We start from the raw sequence: 20,805 nt of genomic DNA on the forward strand, positions 1-20,805 counted from the left end.
TTGTTTGTTTGCCACCTTTCTCTAGTAAACCATTTTTAAGGCAGCTCGGAACATTTTATATAATTCATTAACAATTACAAGATGTAACAAAATCCTGAACAGCAGAGGCAGCCTATGTAGCTAGTTAATGCCATGTTCTTCAAGGGAGTAGCCATTACACGACTCACAAATGCAGTCTTTGATTTCATGGAGGGTGGTGTGGTCCAAGTCTATTGTAAAGATAACAAACCATACAAAAGAAGATTGGGGACCCTAGAGTTGTCCATAAACAATTAGTACCTGGTCAGCAGACTGGCCAGGTGGGATTCAGTTTATTTCTGTTTAAATCATGATTTCCTAATTTGCATTTGTACACCCCCAACAAGCCTATGTAGATCTGTGTCCTTTTTGTGTGCGCGCGATATGTTTCCTTCTTTGGTGACTGAGATGTGCTCAAAGTCAGATGCTTGCTCAGCCATGAATTTACGGAGCAAGTTCTCTCACTGTCTCTGGTGCCTTCAGGGGGTTAGGATGGTTTGCACAGGCATCTCTCCACTGAAAATGTGCTGCTGGAGAGAGCTGTGTCCAGGCATGTGGGAAACTAGTGGATCTTTTGCTGGCAGTAGCAGGTGAAACGTATCCATTCTGAAGGAAATCAGCCCTGAGTGCTCACTGGAAGGACAGATCCTGAAGCTGAGACTCCAATACTTTGGCCACCTCATGAGAAGAGAAGACTACCTGGAAAAGACCCTGATGCTGGGAAAGATGGGGGGCACAAGGAGAAGGGGGCGACAGAGGACGAGATGGTTGGACAGTGTTCTCAAAGCTACCAACATGAATTTGACCAAACTGCGGGAGGCAGTGAAAGACAGGAGTGCCTGGTGTGCCCTGGTCCATGGGGTCACGAAGAGTCGGACACGACTAAACGACTAAACAACAACAACAGCAGGTGAAAAGTTCTGAAATGGGGAAGGGATTTCAGAGCAGGACTCCTGTACCTGCTGAATCTAAAGCAGTTCAGATTCTTTGAGCCTCTCAGTTGTGCCAACTGGGAGCAGGAACTGCAAAGGTGAGAAATAAAGTTTCCCCACATTCCTCCCTGGCCACTAACTGTCAGGAGCTCGTCCTACTCTCGAGTAGGACCCTGGCAGAGACACATGCCCAGCTGGCATGTCCTCTCCCTCCTGGTCAATTGTTCGGGAGCTTCAAAAGCTTTTTTCTGCCCAAACATCACAGCAACTGATGCCAACAGACATCGGCACACTTAGGGATCCTCAGAAGTCTTCGCAGCTTGCGTAACAGACCTCAGCAACTCAGCATTTTGGCTAATCTACTTTATTTACATATAAGCACATGGAGCACTGCAACATGGTTCCCTTTCTCTCTAGCATCAGACAGCAAAGAGAAAAAGAACAAAGGACAATACAGTGGTACCTCAGGTTAAGTACTTAATTCGTTCCAGAGGTCCGTTCTTAACATGAAACTGTTCTTAACCTGAAGCACCATTTTAGCTAACAGGGCCTCCTGCTGCCGCCACACTGCCGGAGCATGATTTCTGTTCTCATCCTGAAGCAAAGTTCTTAAGCTGAAGCACTATTTCTGGGTTAGCGGAGTCTGTAACCTGAAGCGTATGTAACCTGAAGCGTATGTAACCCAATGTATCACTGTAGTCCCACTTCAAGGAACACAGTAACACAAACATCCCATCACTTCCCACTTTGTGGAGTCAAAACATATACCGTTATGTGATAGACAAAAATCCCATGACTACTATCATGGAGCAGGAATTCTAACAGTAACAAGCCAGCAGGACTTGAGATGTGGCAGAGAACTATACCATTCTCAGCAACTTCACTTAGGATTGCTCTGCAATGCATGTGTGTATGGAGCTAAAGATTGAGAGGGCCACATTTCCTCGGTGGCAGAAATATAAGGTGACAATCTTACCCAAACTTGCTACTTTCACAGGTGCTATATCAGATAATGTGCAGTGTTGGAAGAGGAGGGTTAGGTCCTCTGTCCCCAATGTGGAGAAACGTCTTGCATCTCTCCATGAAAAAAGTGAAACGTGAAAGCAGCATGTTTGAGCATTTATTTTCACAAGGAGCTATCGCAAGGTGTTCCACAGCTCTTTGTCAACCACTGAAAATATTTATCTACATGTCAAGTTTCTACTGGACACACAACTAATATTACCTGCATGCAGGGATGCCAACCTGAATAAAATATTGTGGTGGCCCAGGTAAAATATTATGCAGGGCCCGCCCCACATAACCAATCACATAACGCAGTGTACACACACCATTTGAATAGAAATGGCCATAAATTTTGTGGGGCCCCGGCCCCTTCAAATATTTTATTGTGGGGGCCGAACCCCCTTTGGCCCCTAGGAGTTGGCTCCTATGCTTGCATGCCCAAATAATGTGAAAGCTCAAGAAATGTAAAGGAGAGGTCTCCTAGGTGGGTTAGCCCTAAGTGGGGTGGTTTTATTAAATTCCCTCTGTATTTGCTACATGGCTTTTAGATTGCATTTCCCACCTTCTCATTGTACATTTTCAGGGAAGAGACATAATTTTTAGGATGAATAAGTTTGCGCTGCCGTTGGGGTCCTTCCCTGAGTACCATTTCCCAATCAGCCGTGCCAAGGACGATAAACAAGCCACTTAAAACCAAAGGCTGTCTTGTTTTTGTTTTATTTTCCTTTTGTTTGAAACTTGTGATGCTGATACTCCTTAAGGGACCCTCGCTGTCAGCGTTTTTCTTAATTTTAATTCATTTTTGGGGGAAATATATATACTGTATATAATACGAAGGTTCACAGTAACATGGTCAGGCTTTTCACAACATCCTTTGCATCAAGTTCAATGGCTGTTTATTTTAAATAAGCTCCCCCCCCCCCACACACTTCAAGTTAAAGTTGACTAAGAATTAGCAGTGGATTTTAGTTGTATAAAGCAACTTTAAAATCACATGTAGGTATATTAAAGCCATAAAGTTTTATAAACACACAAAAACACCACGGCATGAAGTTTAAAACCTTTTCTCGTATTAGAGGAACAAGTTTTCTGAGAGGGGTGAGAGAGGAATGGTATCAACTTTCCACACAACTTGTGTGTTTTCTGACACCTGCCCGCCTCCGAATGTCGTGTTGGAAATTTGATTTATTCCGTTAACAAACCATTGCCAGCAAAAGGGATTTAGAACTGGGATACCCACTAAGAAAACGAAACGCAGTAATGAAATACATGATGAAATTTTCAACTCGGCCACATTCCCATGTGTTAACAGGTTCTTAGATCTCAATCCCTGTAGAAAATTTCCCCAAACCTGAGCAGTATAATCTAACCACTTTTTATTATAACAACTAGAACAAACCACTAATCCTCTGAGTAAACCTTTGAAAGCATTAGGCCTCATTTATGGTAAATTCCTTACACAGTTGCCAGTGTTACCTCTGGTAACGTAGAGAAGATGCCCCACCCTCCTCTTTATAAATATTTTTAAATGCAAAATCAGTTTGTTTGCTTTTGTGTAACATGGTTCTAGACACAATGATAACAACTGGTTCTAGTAAACTCTGCAGGGCGGTTTTGGGAGGGTGTTACCTTACAAAAATGAAACTTCTGTAGTTTAGGATGTATGTAAAAGTGTTTTTTTGGGGGGGGGGATAATATTGAGCTATGGTAGAGCTTCCTTGACCTGCTCTTTGGCAGTGAAGATATCCCAAATAATAGTTGTGCTTTGTACTTCTGTATCTATGAGCAATTCTGTAATGCAAACAGAACTGGGTTTTCCTAAATTTTGTATTATTCAGATATTTACATACCAGATTATTTTGATGAATGAAGGTGTGTTGTGGTTGATTTTCACTGCCCTATGCTTACAATATGTATGTTCTCCAAGAGGGGTAAATAATTTCACCTAATGACAATCGCAAACCAACGTCACATTGTTCTGATAAAACTGCCTGCTTGATTCAAGAAACGGGCTTTAAACTGAAAATGCTCCTTAAAAAAAGTAATTCAATAGTGTAGCAATCTTTTCTCCAAAGCAAATTTGAGTTATTTCGTAGCTCCCGGGGACATATCAAGCTCTTGGCAGAAGTAAGTGTGTGTGTGTGTGTGTGTGTGTGTGTGTGTGTGTGTGTGTGTAGGGGAACAGAAATGTTCCTATATGTGCAAGTAGAGGCAAATCTTCCCATTCCAACAGAGATCTCTTGTCACATTTTTCTTTTGCTTGCCAAAGGAACCTCTGCTCCATGGATCTGACAATGGGCAGAGTTGGCCTGCTGGGCTCTGCGATATATTTACATTGTGCTACCTGTTCTACCAGTGATAAATTCAAACTATTGTCTAGAATCTTAGAAATCTACTCTCTGCCTTGCTCAGTTGGAGGAGCTGAGCTTGGATGCTGTGTTTATCCTGCCAGCAAATGGCAACAGCCGTCAACTCCATCGTGAAACGAATAGCAGGACTCTCCTTCTGGAGGAATGAAAAGACAGTGGTGTCTCTTAATCTAGTTAGCTGCGTTTCTGTTGGATGTGCCCTAAATTTCACGCTCAGCTTCGGCCTCCTCCTTTGATAATCTCCAGAGAGCCCTTGGGTACAGAAAGCCATTATGTTAATTGGCTAGCAAATTTGTTAAATGTGCAGAATGGGCTAAAGGTCACTACATATGCAGTACATCACAGTGTAGAGAAGTGGTTAAGTGTTTGGTAGTGCTCCAACACAACAGGAAAAGGAAGGGTTGCAAGGGCACAGAGCTGCGCAGAGCTGCGTTTTCAAGATACAAACTGCTGATTTCTTTATTACTCCTCATTGCATACAACCCAGCATGCATCTGTTGCGCTGCTATAGCCTTTCCATAAGCCCTACTCTCTGACATACATTCAAAGTGCTGGTGTTGACCTTTAAAGCCCTAAACGGCCTCGGCCCAGTATACCTGAAGGAGCGTCTCCACCCCCATCGTTCTGCCCGGACCCTGAGGTCCAGCACCGAGGGCCTTCTGACGGTTCCCTCATTGCGAGAAGCAAAGCTACAGGGAACCAGGCAGAGGGCCTTCTCGGTAGTGGCGCCCGCCCTGTGGAACGCTCTCCCATCAGATGTCAAAGCGATAAATAACTACCTGACATTCAGAAGACATCTTAAGGCAGCCCTGTTCAGGGAAGTTTTTAATCTGTGATATTTTACTGTATCTTTGGTTTCTATGGAAGCCGCCCAGAGTGGCTGGGGAAACCCAGCCAGATGGACGGGGTACAAATACCGTATTTTTTGCTCTATAAGACTCACTTTTTCCCTCCTAAAAAGTAAGGGGAAATGTGTGTGCGTCTTATGGAGCAAATGCAGGCTGCACAGCTATCCCAGAAGCCAGAACAGCAAGAGGGATTGCTGTTCTGGCTTCTGAGATTCAGAATATTTTTTTTCTTGTTTTCCTCCTCCAAAAACTAGGTGCGTCTTGTGGTCTGGTGCGTCTTATAGAGCGAAAAATACGGTAATAAATTATTATTATTATTATTATTATTATTATTATTATTATTATTCTAGTTTAAAAGGGCCCCGGGTCATTTGTTCCTTTCTTATTTCTTTCTATCTGTTTTTGCCCATTCCCCACTATGGCGCATGCAACTTCCCCAATCTTGCTTTTTTAGTCCTTCAGCTGTGTATAAACAAGATTTTATTCTAAAACCAGTACAGACTGAGTACAGTGGTACCTCGGGTTAAGAACTTAATTCATTCTGGAGGTCCGTTCTTAACCCGAAACTATTCTTAACCTGAGGTACCACTTTAGCTAATGGGGCCTCCCGCTGCCGCCGCACAATTTCTTTTCTCATCCTCAGGTAAAGTTATTAACCTGAGGTACTACTTCCGGGTTAGGGGAGTCTGTAACCTGAAGCGTTTGTAACCCGAGGTACCACTGTACTTGGTCCCCCCCCCCGCCCTGTGTAGTCCAACATGCAACCTAGATTTCTGCATTTATTTTTATTTTCCGCCTCCTATTGAGAAACTGGTCTTATTTCCAAAATAAAAGCTCGTTGCCAACTGATTCTGCAATACCCTACACAGGGTCCATTTGCAAACAAATGAAAGTGGTCCCAGCAATAGGGGTTATAGCTGCTATTTTTGGGTGTATACCAAGATTGCAGCCACTTCTTTCTTCGTCATTTGCCTTGGGTGCATGCAGGAAGCAAAAGGAATGGGTAACCTATTAAAGGGAGGGTTTTCAAATTAAAGGGAGTAGCCACACCTACCTTGGTGGGTCAGGATCTGGAATCAATTTAGACGGAAAGCGCCATGTTGAGGAGAAGCACAAACGATTCCAGATTGAAGATTCAGGTAGGTGTTGGTCTGACGCAGTCGAGATAAATTTAAAAAATGGAAATTGTCCAGTAGCACCTTAGAGACCAACTAAGGTTGTTCTGGGTATAAGCTTTTGTGTGCATGCACATGAAAGCTTATACAGTGGTACCTCAGGTTAAGTTCTTAATTCGTTCCGGAGGTCCGTACTTAACCAGAAACGGTTCTTAACCTGAAGCACCACTTTAGCTAATGGGGCCTCGTGCTGCTGCCATGCCGCCAGAGCACGATTTCTGTTCTCATCCTGAAGCAAAGTACTTAACCTGAAGCACTATTTCTGGGTTAGCAGAGTCTGTAACCTGAAGCGTCTGTAACCTGAGGTACCACTGTACCCAGAACAAACTTAGTTGGTTTCTAAGATGCTACTGGACAATTTTTCATTTTTATTTATTTATTTCAATTCCAGATTGAGTAAAACTACATTTTTGGGGGGGTAGTACAAATGGGGTTGTATACGTGCATCTTCCAGTCTGTGCCACAGTAACTCACTCCACATTACAAGGTTCTCTGGCCTCCTTCCTCTCTTTCGTCTCCTTTCCTGTTCCTTTCAAGGTACATTCCTGCTCCTTTGGCTTGTGCCTTATTTTCTCCCACCTCTTGTTACCAGCACAACACATTCATTGTTGTCTTCCTTGGGTGTGGCCTGTGAAGTAGCTTCCTCAGACTGAGCCTTGGGCTACATTGCTTTATGAAGCACCTATGAAATGCTCTACCTCAGAAGGACATGCAGCTAAGGCCCCTGAGACATTATTTGCTTGCCAGCTCCTATGTACAGAAAGTCTCCTCAGTCTGGAGACATAAAAATTAAGAAGATTACCCAGGACCAGCTCTAGATTTGCGAGGTGACTTCCAGCTTCTGAGAACCCTAACCATGATATATATAAAAATGATAGTCGTGTGAAAACAAAATAAGGCACAGAAAAAGAGAGTGTGAGACATAATTTGAATATTTTTTATTTCACAAATGCTTGTCTAGTCATATTCTATCTCTGCCGCCCCACCCCCAAAGTTATCCAAATACCAAGCAACTAGTCACCTCTTTTAGCTACCATATGAAGATAATAACGAGAAATTCTCACACAAAAGTAATTCCTTGGTCAACTTGATGTGAAACTATAAGGACGTAAAAATGTAACAGTTCTACACCTTTCAACACCCACTTGACCCATTACCAGCCACTAGCAGTGGTATGTTTATATAGCAATCTGAGAGGAAATATCCATGGCCATCTTACCTGCCAACCTTCTGACCGGCAAGCCCAAGAGGCTCAGTGGTTTAGACCACAGCGCCACCTGCATCCCCGTCGTTGTGAAGCTTATCAAATGCCCAAATATTAACAAGGGTCTATGTGTGAGGTGCCCTTGGAGATTGGGGTCAAGCTCCCCCCCCCCCACTCAGTATACCTGAAGGAGCGTCTCCACCTCCATTGTTCTGCCCGGACACTGAGGTCCAGCTCTGAGGGCCTTCTGGTGGTTCCCTCACTGCGAGAAGTGAGGTGACAGGGAACCAGGCAGAGGGCCTTCTCGATAGTGGCACCTGCCCTGTGGAACACCCTCCCATCAGATCTCAAGGAAATAAACAACTACCTGACTTTTAGAAGACATCTGAAGGTAGCCTTGTTTAGGGAAGTTTTTAATGTTTGATGTTTTATTGTGTTTTAATATTCTGTTGGAAGCTGCCCAGAGTGGCTGGGGAAACCCAGCCAGATGGGCAGAGTATAAATAATAAATTATTATTATTATTATTATTATTATTATTATTATTATTATCATCACCACACACACACACACACACACAGACCATGAGCCCCAATGTGGAGGCTTATCAGACAGTGGACAGCAACATTAGAACTCCATTAGAGCACCAGATGCCAAGGGATTTAAATTTATTTCAATGCTCCTGTGTAACCCCTGCTATAGTATTGGTCCAGGGCACTGTGAGAAATGTGTGACAGTCTTCCTTGAGCTTTCTGGAGCTGCTGGAAAATGCCATGTTCTGACACCAGCCCTGGGGCCATGTAGGTAGGCGACTGCCACACCCTACACCATTCTGGAAAATTATTCAGCCTCAGGATCAGTGGCAGAAGGGATGGTGCAAGGAAGGAACTATAGTGGGAAGGAGCAGATTGGAAAGCCACATTTTTTGAGCAGAAACCCACTTGCTGTTTTCTAGACCCACATTTTATAATACTGTACTAACCTACCAAATATAATGGGTCATATAAATACTGGATCCTGTAATTAATTTTTTTTGTGTGTGTAATACTGTAAATTCTGTAATTACCGGTAGTTGTTTTTCCCCTGGAGGGTGAAGTCTTTTATGACTATGTTTGATTAGGAGCAAAAGAATAAATAAAGGTTACCTGGTGAGTTATAAATGTCCAGTGTTCCCCATCAGTTCTCATTTGTCCCCAGGAATTCTCATTTAGGCTCAGAGATTTAGGCTGATCTTGTGTTTAAAAGCAGGTATAGATATACCCACATTGCAATATAGCGCTGTATGTTCCTTGTTGGTTTTAGAAACTTCAGAAATATCTTAAGATGAACCAGGAGGCAAAAGGTGCCTGGAAATGTTTTTCAAAGTTTGCATTGAGAGGGGGGAAAAGAACCTTACATCTGTTCTTGGTATGAAAGTCAGCTGAACAGGCTTGTGTTGTTGTTTTCCCCAGGATGCCTTTCATGTTTCCCCCTCCTTCTCTTCAGAAAGCCAGCTATTTATTTACGCTCAAGGTAGGCCCATTCTTTTATCTCCTGGTGTACTGTAAACTAAAGCAATTAACATACTGGAATTACAGTACAGTCTCTCTCTCTCTTTTTTAAACCCTCTGACAATATTATTTTTGGAGGGAAACCTCTTAATGAACTGTAGACAAATAACAACAACAGGAACGGTTGCTTGGTGTTCAGCAACGAAAGTTGTTGCTTGTAAGTCACAACGCCACATGCGATGAGCCCGTGAATAAAAATGAGAGGGCAGCCCTTTGACAGGACCCCATCTGCAAGCATCCGAGAAAGCGTCTCAAGTGTTGTGTATTTACCAGATGTTGCTAAGAGCTCTCACTGGAGCAGGCATTGGCTTCCCTGGCCTTTGCACACTTTTAAATTATTTATTATTATATATTATTATATATTTATTTATACCCCAACTTGTCCCCAGATGGGACCCAAGGCAACTTATGCATAAATTTATTTATCCCAGAAATGTTTCAGTGGGCGTCAAATGCGTTACACTAGGAGCATCATTCCATAGCCCTCTAGAACTATTGTTCCCAAACAGTCCTGACTGATTGACTGACCCATGGAATCCATATTCACACCATACATATAAAGGCCTGCAATACGCAGGTGGTGCTGTGGGTTAAACCACTGTGCCACTTGGGCTTGCCGATTGAAAGGTCAGCGGTTCGAATCCCCACGACGGGGTGAGCTCCCATTGTTTGGTCCCAGCTCCTGCCAACCTGTGAGTTTGAAAGCACACAGTGCAAGTAGATAAATAGGTACTGCTCTGGCGGGAAGGTAAATGGCATTTCCTTGCACTGCTCTGGTTTCGCCAGAAGTGGCTTAGTCATGCTGGCCACATGACCCGGAAAAACTGTCTGCAGAAGTGGACAAATGCCAGCTCCCTCGGCCTTTAAAGCGATATGAGCGCCGCAACCCCAGAGTCGTTTGCAACTGGACTTAATTGTCAGGGGTCCCTTTGCCTTTACCTAATACCACTATAAACTTTTGTGGCTCCACCCCCAGAAAGTTCTGGGAGCTGCAGTGTGCGTAGGGCGCTAAGAATTGTTAGGAGACCTCTATCCTCCTCACAAGACGCGCGTGGCACTGTGGTCTAAACCACAGAGCCTAGGGCTTTCCAATCAGAAGGTTGGCGGTTCAAATCCCCGCAACGGGGTGAGCTCCTGATGCTCGGTCCCAGCTCCTGCCAAGCTAGCAGTTTGAAAGCACGTCAAAGTGCAAGTAGATAAATAGGTACTGCTCCGGCGGGAAGGTAAAAGACATTTCCATGCGCTGCTCTGGTTCGCCAGAGGCGGCTTAGTCATGCTGGCCACATGACCTGGAAGCTGTACGCCGGCTCCCTTGGCCAATAAAGCGAGATGAGCGCCACAACCCCAGAGTTGGTCATGACTGGACCTAATGGTCAGGGGTCCCTTCACCTTTACCTATTCTCCTCACAGAGCTACTATTTCCAGCATTTCCAGTGAAGAGGGATAAATTGTTAAGCCACTCTGAAAACTAGCTCGGTGAGGTTCTCCTAATGACCCACTGAATTGGTTGCAAGTAAAGAGGTAGGTAGGTGAGGACAGGCTGAGGCTGGTGGAGGAGCACCCAATTCAGCCTACTGGACCAGCCTTCACTGCACATAAGTGTCATTTACTAAAATCATCACATGGCCATGGGAGTCATATTCCTTTACCACTTTTCATATTTCTCCAGTCTTCTCTCTTCCCACCCCACTCCACAATATCTCCTGCTACTTCCCATTCTTGCTTTGCCAGTTTACAGTACTCCAATCCCTGTTCTTGTCTTTTTTATATTTTGGCCTTTCTAGGTCCTAACTTACAACATGTAGATGGCATAGTTTAAGGTAGTTTTAGGCTCTGGGTTTTGCAGGTAGATACTTTGGGGGACCCTCCTCTTCATTCTGTGGAGTGGCTCCCTGGACTTCTCCCCCAAAGGCCTGCCCTGTGACCCTGGTACACCCCGCTAATGTCTATCCACTTTCTCAGCTCAAATGTTTGGAGATACGTAACTGGCTTCTGAGCCATGAATTGTATTTCTCCACTCTATGGGAGTCTTCAATTCACGAATGCCATGAACTACACTAGGGGAAATTCCCTTCTTGCATCCCAAAGGTGATGATTGGATTTGGAAGATGGACGTAAAACTTCACCAGAGTAAGTCCATGAGGGAAATTGGGATCTGTATCTAACATAATATTTGATCTCTGTTCTGTCATTTAAAAAATCTGTTTCAGATACTTTCTCGATTCAAGATACAGTACTGTTTTCTATTTTTATATCTATATTTACTAAAAGAAAGCCTATAACAAGTTGTTTTGGTATTCTCATTCTTTGAATACTTGTCCCTCTCCTTATCCTACAATCTATGATCCCTTGGAGGTCACATGGGAGGGACTTATTCCGCAACCTCCATCTTGGAGGGACATTCCGCAACCTTCATCTTGGAACTGAGTGTACAAGTTGAACTTGTGGCTACAACAGCAGCGTAAATTTTGTGTGTATGTGCTTTCCTTGTTGCCTCAGTCCCTACTTTCTGTAACATATTTTTCCCTGATGAAGAATTCTGGAGAACTCAGATGATTGCCACAATTTTTGACATTTTGAATTCTATAGATTGATAGAGGACCCTTCCTTTTAGTAAATAAATAAGATTCCAGTTCCATTGTATTTCTGTATGCAATCAGCATTTACATATAATTGCATAACACTACACTGAAAGCACCACTGAGATTTGAGGTTCCAGCCATTGATCATGCTAAGGCCTGTTTAGAAAGCCACACATGTGGAATTCTTCCTAGCATCCAGACCCATTTGGAAATATTTTAATCCAGGAAAATATGGGTGACAGATCCTTTACCATAGCAGCACAAACAGCCACAAGTGTAATAATGAATCCTGTATGTGTACATATGTGGAAAGCTTGATGCTAGCTGTTTTTAAAACAAGCACTTCAGCTGGACAGAAGGAAAAACATCATACTCCATTTCATTCCAATGATCCTGAAAATTGGTGGGAGGGTTTACTCAGGCAGGGAGAAACTGGTAACAAAGTTTGCCATTAACTCTTCCTTCACCATGTTTTGAATGATGCTGTTTTTAGAGTAATTCCAGAAAACTAGCCATGCTAATGGATTTACTGCCCCCAGAAAATAAATCAACCAAGATGATCATTATGGCATTTGAGAGACTAACTGGTTTATTGTGGCACGAGTTTGTGTAGGCAGTACCCTACACCAGATGCATGAAATAGACCATGAAGGTAGCAGACATATGTGTGGGCTGAAGTCTACTACATAGTAGATTGCAAATAAGAAAAAGCTCATTATACTGGACCACTGTATGTGCATGATGAATATAACTAAATTTAATGCAAAACAAAAAAAAATCCTTCCCGTAGCACCTTAAAGACCAACTAAGTTAGTTCTTGGTATGAGCTTTCGTGTGCATGCACACTTCTTCAGATACCTGAAGATATCTGAATATCTGAATTCTTCAGATACCTGAAGATATCTGAAGAAGTGTGCATGCACACGAAAGCTCATACCAAGAACTAACTTAGTTGGTCTTTAAGGTGCTACTGGAAGGAATTTTTTTTTTGGTTTTGACTATGGCAGACCAACATGGCTACCTATCTGTAACTAAATTTAATGCAGTTTCATTTTGGTAATGTCTTCCATCTCAGTGCTTAAAAAGAAGGTGCATTTGCTTTCTTCCTACAGCATAACTGGAAAAGTAAAAATCCCGACCTCATGAGTCCAGCGTAGAAGCTAGAAATGTAAGTTTGCAGGTCATTCCTTTGTATCAAGCTGGGCAAATTGCAGAGGTTGACAATGATGACCAATGTGCAAATATGCAAGATGGGTTGTTACAAACAAGTCAGTGTGAGCCTCAGGCCTCTGCACTTGCCTTCATGTGCACAGGGCAGCAATTTAAAGCTTCTTGTCTGTTTTGGGCCCCTTAAACATCACTTTCCTGTTTCTGATTAATATGGGAGTTTGTAGTTTGTACGAACCACATTTAGGTAGCAAGCCAGGATGGATATCAAACCAGGATATCAAACTGAGTTTGCTTAAAATGGGAAACTTGTGTGTGTGTGTGTGTGTGTGTGTGTGTGTGTGTGTGTGTGTAGACTAGGAGTGGAAGTTTAAAACCTTTCCCCACTTGTGTTCAAGTGTGGGAGCATGTAAATGCAAGGCTTGTGTGCTCAAAACAAGAAACCATGTTGTTTGGTCTGAACTTCGAGATTCCAGTTCACTTCTCCATCCTCTGTGACGTACACAGGCAAAATAGTGACAGACAGGGCTTTTTCCCCTAACCAGAACACACCAGAATTCAGTTCCAGCACCTCTCAGGTGGGCACCATTGCCATTCTAAGACAATGAAGGGAGTTTCATGGTGAGTTCCGGCACCTCTTTTTCTCAAAAAATAGCACCGCCGAACGACAGCCGCACACAAGAGAGAGCTGTCAGCAGACTGAGTGCAACTCTGAAGTTTGCAGTAGTACGGAACGAATCTGTGGAAACAATTCCCCACAAAGAACCCAGAGAAGACTGAGTGTAACCGGTGCCCACAGAATGCTAACTTCTAGGAATGGGGGGAAACAAACCTCGAGGGGAGTTGGGAATAATGCCCACAGGAACTTGGGCTAAATGCTATGGGATACTTCAAGATTCACAGGCAAGGCAAGTTCCCATTTGTTCACTGCTTGTTTCTTTCATCAAACACTTAATAATGTATAGTGAGGAGCTGGTGCGTGACTGAAGATGCATGATAAACATCGACACTGGCATGCATCTCCCTCCTTCATGGTTTAGAGTGCTCTGTGAAGCATGCTGTAGTGTAGACAAACAGAAACTTGTCTGTCCCGTAACATTGGAAGTTGTCCCAAGTCAAGCATGAAGAACCAATGTCTTTCTAAGAGAGATCAGCATGCAGGAACTAGATTCCCCTCCTCTCTTTTTCATGTTTCTCGTGAATCCATGTGGATTTTACATTCCATTGAAGCTTTTTTATTATTAAAAAATACATATTATTTCTCCATGGAAAACAAATATGCCCATAGTGAATAGTTTGCGGGGCTGAGCCTCTGAGCTAGACTGGGTGGATGTACAACAATTACTCTGTCCCTTTCTTAAGGGTTAATCACAAGGTTGAAAACTCTGCAACATTCAGTCAGGATGGAGCTGAAGGCTGAAATGTCACTTTTGAAACAGGGTTAAGAAGGTCGCACAGCTGCAAATAATAATAGCTCGATGAAAATCAGATTCTGACTGCAACCCACTTCAAGAATAACATTGGAACAGGAAACAAGCCTGCGTGATATTCTTACGAGTTAAGCCGTACAAATTTTTGCAGATATTTTATTTAGTTATTTGTTTTTTATGCAAAGACTGAAAGGAGAACAGGGTCCAGTGATTTCACACCATTCCTTTCCAGCAGTTGTGAAAAGACAACGTTGTGCTAATCTGATATACCCACAAGGGTAAGATACAAAGTGAGCAGTGAAATATTTGAGGAGTGGTCATTTGAGGAGTGGGCTTGTTGTTTAACGTGCTGTACAGGGCACCTCAGGTTACGTACTTAATTCGTTCCGGAGGTCTGTACTTAAGCTGAAACTGTTCTTAACCTGAAGCACCACTTTAGCTAATGGGGCCTCCTGCTGCTGCCGCGCTGCCAGAGCACGATTTCTGTTCTCATCCTGAAGCAAAGTTCTTAACCTAAGATAATATTTCTGGGTTAGCGGAGTCTGTAACCTGAAGCATATGTAACCTGAACCGTATTTAACCCGAGGTACCACTGTATTTTTGAATTCTTTTTTGTTCTCTGGAGGTGTTTCCAGACCTGTGGAAAATCTGAAGGGCCAAAACCCCCAAACTTCAGGTTACTTAAATATGTCTGTAATTTGCTCCTGGCTGTGTTAGGGACCATGCTTTGCAATGTATATTCACTAACCCCATGACAGATTGACAGTGAGGCTGTGCCCATGTTGGGCTGAGGTGGAGATACTGGTGGCGCTGCTCTCCTTTCACGTCATTTGTCAAGCAGCCGCTGCATCTCCCTCCAGAAAAACATTTGCTTGGAATCTAAGACAGTGAGAGAGGCTGTTTACCAGCACCTGCCCCACATCGGCCTCGTTTCTGAGTTTGAAATGTGGGAAGAGCTTGAGGTGGTTTATGAGTGGGCTGCCTTGGTGTAGAGACAGGAAGGCATTGAAGAAGGGTTGTGACTAAGTTGATTTTGATGTATGAGGAACATGGGTTGAATACGGAATGGCCATGCTAGCAGGTTATGGGTGCTAGAGCAGTTAAGGCAGTGCCACAGGGAAGGGTTAGGGTGGCATGTAGGAGAGAAGGGTTTGAGTAGTCGTGGCAACATCCCTCCTTCCTGCCCGAGGGTATCTTGTTCAGGGTTCCTTCAAACTTGACAGTACCACTGAAGATGTACCTGGACATTGTAATCTCTCTCGTTCAATTTTAAACACGTGTTTTGAGATGGTGGTGGGGGTGGATTAATTTACGCAAGAATATTACAACAATATTTGGGTTTTATTTCCAATACATGCAAAAAAGTCCCTTCTCCCTATTATGTATCATTGGCATCTTGAGAGACAACGGAGTGCGCCTCCGGGGGTAAAGTTAAACTGCTGGAGAATCACAGTGCCTGCTGTGGCTGTAGAGACCAGTAACTCATAAGTGCTGCCTCCTGCGTTGTTTTTGCTGCCTTAGCAGCACTGAAGTGAGCTCTCTGGGGTGCAAGCTTGGGCATTGCGTATGGAGGTCCTGGGCTGCCCAGACAACAAGACCCTCCTCTCAGCCTTGCTGATGTGGTCCAAAGGAAAGGAGAGCAATACGTTTTACACCAGCTTGGTAGCAGGAGTTGCCTATGTATGATACGTACCAAATTTTTCGCTCCATAAGATGCACCTGACCATAAGACGCACCTATTTTTTAGAGGGGGAATGCAAGAAAAAAAATATTCTTTAAAGGGAGTGCTGAGCAGAGCCTGTATGCATCCCAGGCTCTGCTCAGCGCTCCCTTTCACAAGCTGTGTGGAGCATGTGTGCGGCGCTTGGAGGCTTTTCCCCGAGAGCCACACACACGCTCCACGTGGCTCTTGGGGGCTTTTCCGGGAGGTGGGGGAATGGACTGAGGGGCTAAGCCAGAAGCTAGAACAGCAAGAGGGAGTGTTGCACAACGATCCCTCTTGCTGTTCTGGCTTCTGGGATAGCTGCGCAGCCTGCATCTGCTCCATAAGACGCACACACATTTCCCCTTACTTTTTAGGAGGGGAAAAGTGCATCTTATAGAGTGAAAAATACGGTATGTATATATGCAGCATATCACAGTCACACAAGCCATTTGTGAAGATTATGGAAAAGTCAGAATGCACTCCTTCTCCATAGCTATGTGAATTACCCATTAGAGAATACACATTAAGCAATATTGACCTGAACACAGTTCTATCATCAGCCAATCTTTATCCACACTCTTTCAGTCTGAATGCCATGTATCTTTCTGCCTCGTGCTGAGTGAGTGATATTTCATCGGTGTGTCAGGCTTCAACAATGCAGTGGGCTTCCTAGCGCATGTAGGCTGCCAATACTGTGCTTTACTTGGTCACTACAGGGCAATGAATTTTGAAAGACGTTGTTAACATCTACATTAAATCCTAAGGTTCTTTTCACTTGCACAACTACGCTAATACTTTCAGAAACTGGCATATAATGATTACAAGTACAATTGTTTCGATTCTGAAATTAAGATGTCAGTTCCCATATATTTTACTATATACCATATGTCTGAAATTTCCAGGATGCAGCCAGCATTCAGTCTTCGCAAACAGTGTCCAGGTGGAAATTGCTGAAATGTCTGGGGAAACCATGGCGTATGGCCCATGTCAGTAGTGTAGATTTGGATGACTTTAATTAAAAATAGCTCAAAGCCTCATTTTTTAGCTCAACAAATTGGGGGAGGGGAGAGAAAGAAAAACGCTCAACACCCCTAATTTCACTTACTTAAGTTCAGTGGGATATCCTTTCTGCGGACTAAGGATTTGTGGAGATATTATCATTCTGCACGGTCTCAACCCTATCTGTACTTGATCTTTGAACTCTTTGGTCTGCTGTCTCTTTTGTATAGTCCTGTGCTGAATTCTTTTTAATAAGATCTGACACAAAGAATCCTGAAAGGGTGGGCTAATTTCACAAGGGATGAAAATGTTTGCAAAGTGCTCCCTCTGCAAAGTCTGAATTCCACCCTGTTTTCCTGTTATACAAGCTGGTCTTCCACCATGACCTGTTCCTTTGGTCTTCCTGTAGCATCTGTACCAACCAGCTTTACTTCGCCTCATGTTCCTGAGCAGCAGGAACATCTATGTTGAGGCGGGTTGAGGAGGGAAAGTTAATTCTACTTACTGCTGCACTAGCTGCAAAAGTTCTGCTTTGTACAAAGTGCTGTCCTGGGTGATTCTCCAAGGCCAGCCTTTGGTTTCTTAGTACCCCAAACTGTTGACCTGTGAGCAACACTTCAGATACAGCTGCTGCTATCATACCCTCCAAGTGTCCTGATTTCCCAGGGACATTACTGGAATTACGAAAGCCATCATGGCTTCTGTTTTGATCCTGGAATGTCCCCATTTTCCCTACCAGGAATTTTGTTTACCAGGAGTTTGTTTTTATCTTTATTCATTTTAAGACCTGCTATTTCTCCAGATTTTTTTTATCTCTTCTAGTGATTTCGGGAGTGACTCTGCTGGTTCTTCTACAGACATCACCACATCATCTGAGAAAGCTTTTAATTTATATTTTCTCTTTCCCACCCCTATTCCTTTAATTGCTTGATTACATCTTATTCTTTGCACCAAAACTTCTAAAACTATTATAAACAATAAAGGTGACAGTGGACAACCTCGTCTAGTTCCTTTGGTTATTTTGCAATTCTCAGCCAGGACATTATTTACGATCAATTTTGGTGATTGTTCAGTATATATTGCCTTAACTTCTTTTATAAAAATGTCTCCGTAATTTCATTGAGAATTGCTTCTTGTGTTAAAATTGCTAAAGCTCCAGAAAATTGCGGCCGAGCCTGTTTCACGTGTTACAGAAAATTCAGTCCCACATTCATAGATAATCCTGTAGTTTTGTTCAGATTGAGATATGTTCGGTTGTCAGCTTCCACTGAGAAAAAGTAAGACTAAGGAAATCCCACTTTATAATGGAAGAAAGAAAAGGAGAGCTGTGACCCACCTTATTTCTCTCTCTAGTTTCTATGTAATATTGGAACTTAATACTGCCCTGCTGTGTACAGTTCTTTTGATCCAAGACAATTGTTTGTGGGTTGCCATAAAATTTTCTCACCAGCTTTTCCCTCTTATTTAGATAGCACCAGCAGAGCAATAAAGGCCTGTGTTGAAATAGCAACAGACTCTTCGCTTGAAGTTTGCCTCTTGACCCAGAGTTGAAGAATGTGAGCAGGACAGTGTGGTACCTTCTTCTAATAAATGTAAAGTGTAAGTTTCTCAAAGCCTTTCACTAATATGAAGCATTTTTAAGATTTATTAACACGAAATGAAAAAGGGTATTTTTGGAAATATTAATTTCTGATAAGTAAGAGATTTCTATGGCGTCTTGATGCATATCCATATTAGAGTTGTCCAATGTAATAAAAGCAAGCAAGCATGGCATTAGTCTATTTCAGAAAGAAACCACTATACAGTGGTACCTTGGTTCTCAAACGCCTTGGTTCTCAAATGCTGAAAACCCAGAAGTAAGAGTTCCGGTTTTCAAACAATTTTTGGAAACCGAATGTCCAATACGGCTGTCGGCTATTGTTTCCAGGGCACCTGCACCAATCAGAAGCATTTCGTAAGTCAAACGGACTTCCGGAATGGATTAAGTTTGGCTCTTTTGTTTTTGCTATTTATTTTGCATTTTTGTTTTTGAGGGTTTTTTTGGTCAATTTGTTTTTGTGACTGTGTGGAACCCAGTTCAGCTACTGATTGATTGGTTGTGTGACTGCGGAAATGGATAAAAGCCCCCCATCTAAACAATGAGTATCATCAGTGCAGGTAAGAAAAAATAATAATCGGCCTGTCTTTATTTATTTTATAGTACAGTACATTGATTATTGCTTTCATTGTATGGATCAAAGGTCTTGTTCGATAGTAAAATTCATGTTAAATTGCTGTTTTAGGGGTTGTTTTTAAAAGTCTGGAACAGATTAATCTGTTTTGCATTACTTTCTATGGGAAAGCGTGCCTTGGTTTTGGAACGCTTTGGTTTTGGAACGGACTTCCGGAACGGATGAAGTTTGAGAACCAAGGTACCACTGCAGTTTGCTCAAGGGCCAGCTTGTCCTGCTAGCCTGGAAATGACTCACTTCAGCAAGAGAAGCGAAGTGAGATTTTTAGGCTGACCCACCGCCTGCTCCTGCTTTATTTCAGCATTCTCTTTAGGCTTGTTGTGACTCTGTTTTAGATGACATATGTGTTTATCAGTGTAAGGAAACAATATTATAGCCACCCTAGTAAACACAGCTTGCAGTTTGCAAGCATCAGTGTGTACTACACTGTGTTGCAGGGCATTGGACTAGATGAATCTTGGGGGGTCCTTTCCAAATCTACAATTCTATGATTCCACAAGTCTACTGGAAATCTCCCCCTCCTCCAAATCAATGATTGGTAAAAGCCAATGAAACATGATCACGTGACCCATTTTCAGATCTACCTTCCTGGTGTCACTTATAAGGTTCAATAGCCTTGATAACTAGAGAAGTCCAAATGTATATAATCTACAATGGTTTAAACTATCGCAACAGCAGCCAGCAAAAATACAGGCACAAGTCATGATGCAATGGAATATGGGAGCGGAATATCAACTTCCCACACTTTCACCAGCTTCACAGTGGGTGAGAGATTTGCTATATCAACCAAGAATGCCAGTCCCCCAAAATGGGACAATAATGTGACAGAATCTCCAGATTTTTAAGCTAACAAATATCCATGTAAAATTGAATCAGAATGACTCAAGAGTTATGCAGTAGACGAAATGGATGTAATTTGTTGCTAACGAGTTCATTGGAAGTTCTAAACTGAATAAGCATGAGTTGCTATTTTATGGATGAAGGTAGCAAAGCAATGGAAAGCAACTTGGGACTACATTTGCCACAAGGAATGTTCCAGAACTGAAGCGAGTTTTTCCATGGAGTGACATGGTCCAAACTGTTTCTCCAACAAGGATCCAGATATTTGCAATGTAGGGTATTGGTTTCCCATTATATAACCAATTGTGGCTTATGTAACCACCCCCAAAAAGAATGCTCCTGCTCAACATTCCAAAATATATAGTATATTCTTAATATTGCCATGGGGGGGGGGTAATTTCAAATTAATCTTTTAGCTCTCCCCCCTTCTTCCTGTTCTCAAGTCACATTGCATCCTTCCACACATTATAAGAAAGAGAGATGGATGCAGTGGCTCGGTTGTCAGAATGTGTAAAGTCTGTTTTCTCCCCTCATCCACAATGTGGGGGCAGAATGATGGAACATTATTTTCAATAAATTAATGCAAAGGACAACAGATGGATTATATATGCTTTGTTTGTTCATGCAAAAAGGTCATTGTATACCTTCAGAGGTCATTTCATTACACTCATTATTTGGACAGCAAGGGTTCGATCTGTTATGGAGGAAGTGCCTCTGGATCCAATCCTATATTGGAATGGATTGAATCTAAA

The 20,805-nt window shown here is 42.8% G+C and overlaps 1 protein-coding gene across 3 annotated transcripts in view; it reads left to right on the forward strand.

Annotated features, from left to right (window-relative positions):
• Positions 1-20,805, forward strand: part of CREB5 (cAMP responsive element binding protein 5) — a 254,283-nt gene that overhangs the window by 40,146 nt on the left and 193,332 nt on the right. For 2 of the 3 annotated variants that reach the window (XM_028750740.2, XM_028750746.2), the window contains exon 2: positions 18,451-18,581. The gene's annotated coding sequence lies outside the window, so the exon portion shown is untranslated. The remainder of the gene's footprint in view (positions 1-18,450; positions 18,582-20,805) is intronic. The other variant, XM_028750743.2, reaches the window with a different exon arrangement.

The sequence above is a fragment of the Podarcis muralis genome, chromosome 12 (genome assembly GCF_964188315.1).
Source record: "Podarcis muralis chromosome 12, rPodMur119.hap1.1, whole genome shotgun sequence".
Taxonomy (NCBI): Eukaryota; Metazoa; Chordata; class Lepidosauria; order Squamata; family Lacertidae; genus Podarcis; species Podarcis muralis.